General features: G+C 57.0%; 1 protein-coding gene across 2 annotated transcripts in view; it reads right to left on the bottom strand.

Annotated features, from left to right (window-relative positions):
* The window catches only part of LLGL2 (LLGL scribble cell polarity complex component 2), a 34,615-nt gene extending 25,641 nt beyond the window's left edge, over positions 1-8,974 (bottom strand). For both annotated transcript variants that reach the window (XM_029928230.1, XM_029928231.1), the window contains exon 1: positions 8,900-8,974. The gene's annotated coding sequence lies outside the window, so the exon portion shown is untranslated. The remainder of the gene's footprint in view (positions 1-8,899) is intronic.
* Positions 8,975-8,980: the final 6 nt, after the last annotated feature.

The following is an 8,980-nucleotide window of genomic DNA, read 5'->3' as shown; positions in this document are numbered from 1 at the left end:
GCTCAGTGTTAAAAAAAAAAAAAAAAACACCCTAAAAAACCCAACACAACACGACAACAACCAGAGGAGAAAAGCCTCCCTAAATCCCACTACTCATAGGCCCGGTGGCGAGTCGGTACACGTCCTGACCCTTCTTTTCCTTCCCACTTCTGTACAAGGTGCACCTAAACCCCGTCCCGGATGTTTGTTCGCCCTCCACAAGCCTCCCTGGAAGTTGAGTGGAATGTCTCCCCTTGGCAGACAAGGACATGAAGACCACAGAGGGCGGGTAGCTTCAAGTTCAAGGTCGCTAGGGAGAAAAACCAGCAGAACTTGGATTTGCCCTCAGGTCTGGCGGGCGCCAAATCTAAGGACTCGGGGAGGCAGGGAAGGATGGATAGGACAGGACAGAGGATGCCTAAATACATCCCTGCAATTCAAAGGCACGGACACACGCAAACACACACTCCCCCCCCCACATGCCTTCAGCTCGGGGCCAACGAAGCAGTTTGGGGCTTGGGGCCCGGTCGCTGTTTGTGAGGTGCCGGCAAGGTGCCACCTACTCACAGGGGGTTGGGACCTCAGGGGCACGGGGTGACGGAGCTAGGACCAAGACCAGCAGCCGCGACAACATCTGTTCCTCACTCCAGCCAACTCCTCAGTGTCGCTCCCAACACAGAAATAACTGCCCAGGTCAAGGCATAAAAAGCGCACCCACCCCTTCTTGAAAAGGAACAGGTCTGGGATGGGCTAGATTTACCTCCAGGCAAACCCGAGGCTCCACTCATCCCTGATAAGCGGGTTCTCCAGAGAGAAGCTTCAGGAACCTAGGCCTGGAGCTTCATGGTATGGAACAGACCCTACCTACTCAGCCCACTCCTGGGGCTGGGAAATGGGGGGAAGGAGCCAGGGCTTGGTATCAACAGCCAGGGCTCAGCCCCTCCACACTGCGAGGCCTCCCATGGTAGCTCCTCCAGGCCCAGCAAGCTCATCTGCAAAGGGGAATGCACCTGTGGGCTGGCAGGGAGCAGGCGTTGCCCTAGGGCTGGGGACACAGTGGTGACAAAGACAAACGTGATCCTTTATTTCACCAGGTTGACATCTTTGCAGGGGAGAGTGTGATGACACACAAGTTCACAAATCAGTCAGCGGGACGGTCTGAGAGAGAGAGAGAGCGCAGGCGAGCAGGGCCAGCAAGGAAGCGAAGGAAGGGGCCGAGACAGTGACCCGGGTGTGGTGGCTCTAAGGACTCTGTGAACGTCCCGGCGTCTGGGTCCATGGGTTTGCTGATCCTTCTGCCATGGGATGCTTGCCCTCCAGATCACCCACCTGCTCCCTCCCTCCCTGCCCTCCACTTAAATGTCCCTTTTTGGACATTCTCTCTCCTACTTCCCAGCTTTGCTTTGCTCTTTAGCACTGGTCACAGTGGACCAGTGTCCCCACTAAGCCTGTTTTACCCAGCAGCCCTCCCGAAGGATGAGCCTTCTCATTCTCAGCAGGACCCCGGCCCTCTTTTTCACTGGGGCAGCCCTGCTAAATGAATGAACAGAGGTGGAAACGTCTCCACCCACACCTAAAAGATAGGAAGTGGTCAGCCGTGGTGAGGTTCGGGGGCGGGGCGCGTCAGGGGAATGGAACAAGCTCGCATCTTCCAGGGGGACGAAGACAGCACAGGGGGCTGAGCGCAGGCAACAGGAGAGGTGGGGTGGGCCAGGAAGGGGGGACCTGGAGGGCCACTGAGGAAAGTCTCAGTCCTAGGTCACTGGGAGCCGGCTGACAGTCCTGGGCAGGGCCTGCCTTGGGGTGCCCTCCCCTCCCCCACACGATGCACCCCCACCCCCGCAGGCATGGCCCTGTATTGGCCCACCCATCTGCTCAGCCCCCACCCCAGGGTCCATCCACTATGGTCTCCACGTCTGCTATTGTCTGAAAAAACCTCCTTGTCCAACCTCACGCAACACATCAAAAATCATCTAAAAAGCATTTTCTTTCTGAACCCAGCTTGACCATTCTCCCCCTCCTCCCTGAGGGGCTTGACCACATGTTATGCTGAAATGGTCCCTAAAACCACCGTGGACAAGGGCCCCCATCCGGCTCCTGGAATGTTGTCCCCAGCCTTGTTACCAGGGAAAATCAGAAGCAACCTAAGGGGCCAACAACAGGGAGGAGTGAAGTGGGGCCGGCGCCACGAGGGAAGGCACACGGTCCGTAAAAGGGCAGAAGACGGCAGACACGGAACTATGTGCACAAGGTACCTGAGAGCAGATAGACTCCGTTAAAAATATTTACGTAAGTAGAGGACACGCTGGCAGGGTTATGGGATTAGTGGAGATCTTTTTTCTTCATTCGGTTTATCTATCTCCCAGGCAGGGCAGATAAGAGGATCACACGGGAGAAGGGGCGAAGGCCCAGAGAGCGAGCAGGTCTGAGGATGGCCGGCCCTAAGCTCACAGGAGGCAAGCAGTGCCGTTGGTGGGATCGCTTCTACGCTCTTGGGGGCTGGGTTCCTCTTCCGGCCCGTGTTAACCTGAACCGGGGAGAGGCCTGCCCCCTGGACACCAGATGGGTGCAGAGGCCGGGAAGAGATAGGCGGGTAGGACCAGCTGATGACCTTGGGCTTCAGGGTCCCAGGGGTGAAGGACGTTACTACTTTATAGGCCACGCCCACTGAGGGATGACAAGAAGAGGCTGAGGCAGAGTCGCTAGAGATGTGTAAGATGCTACCAGGGTCCCCTGGGCTTCCTGCACCAGGGCCGCCACAGGCCAGAGCATGACCCCAGAGGCGGGGCTTCATGAGGAGAAACACCTCCACTCCCTAAACTCCTAAAGATGCCCAACCTCAGTCTCAGTTCCTGCCTGTCGCCCTCTGTCCTTGACAGGACTAACCTCCAAGCAGCTCAGGGGCGGGGCCATGTGAACCTTGCTGCCTGACGGCTGACTGTGTGTGCTGGGGGGCGGGGCGCTGACTCTCACCCATGGGCCACACAGACCTGTGCCTCATCTGTGGAACCAGCCTGTGAGTTCCCTGCGGGCAGCTGACCTGGTGATTCCCTCCCCTTCTTGCTGCTCAAATCACCCAACACTGCCACAGGCCATGAAACATGCCAGAGGCCAGGACTGGTGTCCCTGACGCACACCCTGGAAAAGACAGGAGAGTGGTCCCCTTGGCAAATTCACACCCTGGCTTCCCTTTCCATCCTCGGGGGTGACCCCCCAACCCCGTTGAGATGCATATGGACCCTGCATCTCAGGAGCTCAGTAAAGAGACCAGGAGAGGCAGAGAGGAAATAACAGAATGGGGCAGGCTTGTCTTGGCACCTCTCTCTAAGCAGATGTGACTGTGCTGCAGGGAGGGGGAAAAAAGGGGGGGGTCCCAGCCCGGACTGCTCAGCCGACACCAGGTACCATTTGTCCAGAGGCAGAGGCTTGGCCAAGCTAAGCTCATCTGTCCTGAAGGTGTGAGATGGGACCTGAGAAGGTCCCTCAACAGCCTTGAGGGCTCTAGACACCAAGGCCCGGGGTAAAGAAGGCCCAGGTAGCCACACTCCACACCTGGCCGAGTTCCCCATCTCCAGGAGCACATGCAGCATGTGCTGAAGTCCCAAGCTCTCCTCTCCTCTCCCGTTTGTTTGTGCTCCCCACAGCCCCCCTGCTACTGCAGAGGCTGCCCTCCCTTCCCCACGAGCGAGGGCGACATCCTGTGTGAGGCCTGCGTGTGGCTGTGTCCTTCCGTCTGCCGGGGGAGTACACCTCCTACCAAGGGGAGCGGTGGGGCAGGGCTCTCACCAACTGGGGCAGCTGTCTGTGCCAACTCAGGTGCCCAAGGCTGCTTTGCAGGCGTCTGTGTTGCCCAGGGAAGCTCAATCTCCCAGAAGCACCGGACAGTGCCCTGGCCAGCAGCGTAGCAACCACACCTTGGCTGGAAGGGCTAGGTGGGAGGTGGGGCGACGAGACCACCCAGAGAGAGGCCAGGAGCCAGAAGGTGGTCACTGCTGGTGTTTGGGGATACCAAGGATCGAGACCCAAACTGTGGCCAGATGCCACCTGAAGCACTCTATCTACATCATCTCATGGAATTCTGTTACTTATGATATAACCCATTCAGACAGAGATCCAGCCCAAGGAGCTAGTGAGAGTCCCAGCCCCCATCTGGACTCCAACCTGACTGCACACCCCTCTGTCTGCCAAGTTCAGGCCTCTCGCCCAGGGCAAAGGGACTGGTCAGCAGTAGCCTGGATGCGACAGCCTGAGTTAGTGGCCAGAGCTTGACCTCACCCTCCCAGGCTGGGCCCAAGCAGCCACGCCCCCTAACCCCAATCTAAGGAGCCACAGGCCAATCCCACAACCCTGGGAGGGCCTTCCTGCCACACCCAAGGCTCCTCCTACAGGGTTTCCCTCCCCAGCTGCCGAAGGGGAGGGAAGTTGAAATGCATCCATTCCCTGAACACATCCTCATTCTGGAGGGCTCAGTCCCTTCCTGCATCCCAACATCAGACTTCTTCCAGGGAAGTGAACAGACTGGAGATGGCCAAGCCTGAAGAGGAGAGCCATCCGGGGAGCAGGTGGGCAGCTTGCCTGGGGTGGGGGTGGTAGGCGGCCTGGCTCATCCTCTCAGGCCCCATTCCACAGCCTCCTACTCACCTCAAACCTTGAACAGCTGACCCAAGGAGGTTCCAAGAGAGGTCCGCTCCAGGAGAAAGGGACAATGCCTGTCCTGTCCATGGCTGTATCCCCGGTGCTTAGTGCATGCACATGGAAGACACTGATGTTATCTGATGAACCCCCTCACCCCCTACAAGTCTCTGCTCAAATGAGGCACCCTCGCCAGCTCTCCAAGTTGCAACCTGCCCCCTACCCCAGGGGTCCCAATCCCCTACTTTTGTCCCTATTCTAAATAACTCAAGAATCAACTTTTAACACCTACTTTATTACTTAGGCTCCTTTTCTGTCACTCACGGTCCCCACCCTTTACAACGTGAGTCCTGGGATGGCAGAGATCTCTGTTTTATGTAAGGACTACGGCTGCTGTCTAAACCACGCTGGGCCCAGAGAGGCACCAGTAGATACTCATTACGGGAATGAGTCAACAGCCAGGACTGAATAGAGATCAACAAAGCAAAGGTCTTCTCTAGTTGGGAGCCACTGACCCCAGAGAGTAGTGGGCTGGGGCCCCATAGGGTCTCTCAGGGAACTTCCCCATCCTGTTCTCAAGTCTCTGGGCCAAGGCCAGGGCCATGTAGACATCATGCCTGGCATCCTGCTGGAGATGTGGCCCTTTGTGGGCCCTGCTTCAGACCAAGGCTCCAGGACACCCAGCAAGGAGGTTCCAGGAATCATAGTATTTGCTAGAATCAAGTAGTCCTGTGGCCCAGATGTCCCTCTCATCAAACCCTGGGAACACTGAGTCAGGCGTATGACAGAAGACTCTAGTCTCTGCTGAATTCCTTAAGAGTAGAGTCAGGTACCTAGCAGCTTCCCTGTCCCCACGCCCAGAGAAGCCTCTCCTAGCTCAAGAATTCACTGTGGTTCCAGGGAAGGGGAAGGAGTAGGGTGACTCTTCAAAGTACCAGTTGCCTCTGAGACGCAGGGCGGGGAGGGAAGGCCACCTCAAAGGAGCTGAGCAGAGCCCCATGGGGCAAGGGCACAGGCAGGGGAGGGTGTCCTGGGGAACCCTGGGAGCCAAGGCTGGAGAAGTGTAGGAGAGCAAGCAGTTCTGATGCCCCCCCCCCAGACACCCCTCTCCTGCCCCATACCCTCCCTCTCCCTGAAGACTGCTCCTGGGGAGGGGAAAACGAACAGACCTGGCATGCCTCGACCCAGGAGGAGCCCTGATTGTGATATCGCCTGAGTGAGATAAGAAGGCTTCTCCAAGCCGAGGACTCAGGAGAAGGAAGTCCAGGCTCACGACAGCCAACCCAGGAGCGGGGACCATGGGCCTCTTGGGCCTCCACTCAGCTGCCCCTTACGCTTCTGGAAGGACCAGGAAGGCTGAGGAATATCACAGGTTTCCTGAGACTCTTGCCCGGTATGCTCAGTGTAGAAGCGGGTGGGGGGTGGGGGGGGTAAGGGGTCCACACTTTCTAGCTCCAGGCACCACTTTGTCTATCAGCAGGGGGCTGGGGGGGGAGGGGGAGACCTGGGGCGGGGGACAGGGCTGGAGTCTTGGGGCCAGGAGGACACTCCTTTCCTAAAAGAGGTTGAAAAAAAGCACTATGGAGTTAAAGCTCCTTAAGGACAACAGCGCAGCACAAGAATGTGACTGAGCCTCTCGGCTGCAGCCAAGCCCTCTGCTGAGCAAAGTAGAGCAGAGCAGACTGTGCACCCTCTTCCTCCCAGGGAAGGCCCCCAGCTGGGGTCTGGCTATCACGCCTCACTCCTGGCTCCCCCAGGGAGCAGGAAGTCCCAAGGGCCATAGAAACACAAGGTGAGGTTAGAAGAGACCACTGCCCTCTACCTCTGCCCCCCTAGTTTCAAGGAACGATATTCGCATTTTAAAAGTTCTGACTTCCAGAGGCTCTCAAAAATCAGGACCCCTTGGGGCGCCTGTGTGGCTAAGCATCTGTATAGTGCAAGCGTCCGACTTCGGCTCAGGTCATGATCTCACGGTTCATGGGTTCAGGCCTTGTGTCGGGCTCTGTGCTGACAGCTAGCTCAGAGCCTGGAGCCTGGAGCCTGCTTCGGATTCTGTGTCTCCCTCTCTCTCTCTGCCTCTTTCTCTCTCTCAAAAATGAATAACCGTTAAAAGAAAATTTAAAGAAATAAAATATTTTAAAATATCAGGACCTCTCGGCTAGCGTCTGGACAAAGAAGCCGAGTTCCCTCACAACTCACCAGACATGTCCAAAAGGCTCAGGTGTCTGCCCAAAGGCCCACAGGTGACGTGTTTTTATGCTTTATGGGGGAAGTTAAGCAGCTCACATGCCTGCTATATGCCAGGCCACGCGTGTTTGTGACGTTTTTCATTCTCCTATCGACAAGGCTTGCTGGGACTTGGCATGGTTAAGTGACTGAGCCAAGATTATGTAGCAAGAAATCGGCAACGCAGGATTCAAAACTACACCTGCTGACCAGAAAGACACTAAAACTTAAACACCATGTTTAAGGAAAAAGACTGTGAGGCAAGAGGGAGTTTTGCCTCTTACCTTACACTTTTCGAAAATGTTTTACCTTCCCCACAATGGGCTCCTACTGCCTTTAAAAAAATACATTTTTTTTAACGTTTATTCATTTTTGAGACAGAGAGAGAAACAGAGCGTGAGCAGGAGAGGAGCAGAGAGAGAGGGAGACACAGAATCCGAAGCAAGCTCCAGGCTCTGAGCTGTCAGCACAGAGCCTGATGTGGGGCTCGAACTCACATACCTCAAGATCATTCCCTGGGCCGAAGTTGGATACTTAACCGACTCAGCCACCCAGGTGCCCCGGACTCCCACTGCCTTTTTAATTCTTTAAACTCACGGTTCAGCAGGAATCATGGGCCTTTTTCTTCTTTTAATGAAACTGTATTAAAAAGTTCTGAAGTGCTAAATGATGAAGTTATTAAAATTACATTATTTTGCCACCAAAAGGGACACTCCATTGACTCAAGGAAGAGTAGGGATGCAGGCTGACCTCAGACACTGGAAACACTGTCCAGTGGCCCCCACAGAGACTGGCCTCCTCTAACTTTGGAGAAGTTAGTGGTCAGAGCCCCCAGAGCTGGGTTAGAGTACTGACTGTCAGAGGTGAGCACGGTGGGCAGATCACTTAATGAAAACCAAATAGATAAAGAAGTAGGACCATCTCCCAGGACCCTTCCCATGCCTCAGCTCACACAGACACAGACTGTCTTCCTTAAAAGCCCCTCTGACCCTGGACTGGGCCTCAGCTAGTCTAGACCACCTCTTCATTGTCCCCACCTGGGGTCTCCTGTCTCCGACATTCATTCCCTCCCGGCTCCCCTCCTTGTTCACAATCCCCTCTGCGGCCAGATGGGGCTTTGAGTTGTAAACTGCTAAACTGCGGAAGATCCCAAGAGCCCCCGGGGCAGCCGCTCTGCATGTGGCACATGATCCCCATGGGAAGGGGCACGGAGTCTAAGTCCCGCCGCCTCACCCAAAGCTCACCTTACCTCTGGTGAGAGCCTGAGCGGGCCACACCACGGTTCTCTGCGGGTGGTCAGTTCTCACTACCAAAGCCCAGCGTGTCTACAAAGTGTCCAGTGGGGACAAACCGAGGGCACAACTTTGCACACTTTGGCAAGACCGTATTTTTCACTCCTCACCAGGTCCCGACGTATCGCAACGCAACTCCACCCCCGTGGTCGTGGAAAACCTACAGTATCTCCGTATGTTCCCGTAAAGGTGTCCAAAGCCGCCATAGGCGGAGAAAGCCCCAGAGACCAAAGTCCCTCCCGCGGGTTTCCTGCGTCCGGGGATTAGGAGGCACAAAGGGCCGGCAGGGAGTGGGCCCAGATGGCAGGGGCAGGGACTAAGCCGCCGAGGTAACGTGCTCCGGCCGCTGCTCGCAGACAGTGGGCTACCTGAGACGCGCGTCGCCGGCCTCCTGGGCCAGGCGCCTTGCACGTGGGGCCCAAGGACCGCGGCTCCCACCCCCGCCTGCGGTGACCTCCTGCACCCACAGCCCGGCCGGGCACTTATTTTCCCGTTTCCCTAAACCAACACTACTTGGCAATTCCGAAGCTCAAATTGTGTAAACGAGGGCGGATCAGGCAGAAAAAAGTTCCCAGCCGCAATTCCTACAGGTGTCTTTCTCCCAGGCGAACGGAGCCCCGGGTTCCAGGGCTGGGCGGGCGGACCTGTACAGCTCTCCCCGCCCCACTCCGGGAAACCAGGGGTCCCGGCCCTCCCCAGCCTTCCCGTCGCGAGTGGAGGGCGCCCCGAAGGGGCGGGCCCAGCTAGGTGCTTCCGGGCCCGCGCCTCACCTGGAGCCCCAGGCCGGCCCCCGCCCGAGGCCTCGGCGTCCCACGGCACCAGCCGCCGGCTCCGCTCGCTCCGCCGCCGGC

The sequence above is a fragment of the Suricata suricatta genome, chromosome 17, assembly GCF_006229205.1.
Source record: "Suricata suricatta isolate VVHF042 chromosome 17, meerkat_22Aug2017_6uvM2_HiC, whole genome shotgun sequence".
Lineage (NCBI taxonomy): Eukaryota > Metazoa > Chordata > Mammalia > Carnivora > Herpestidae > Suricata > Suricata suricatta.
The sequence above is the reverse complement of the archived record's forward strand: the minus strand, read 5'-3'. Positions and strand labels throughout refer to the sequence as shown.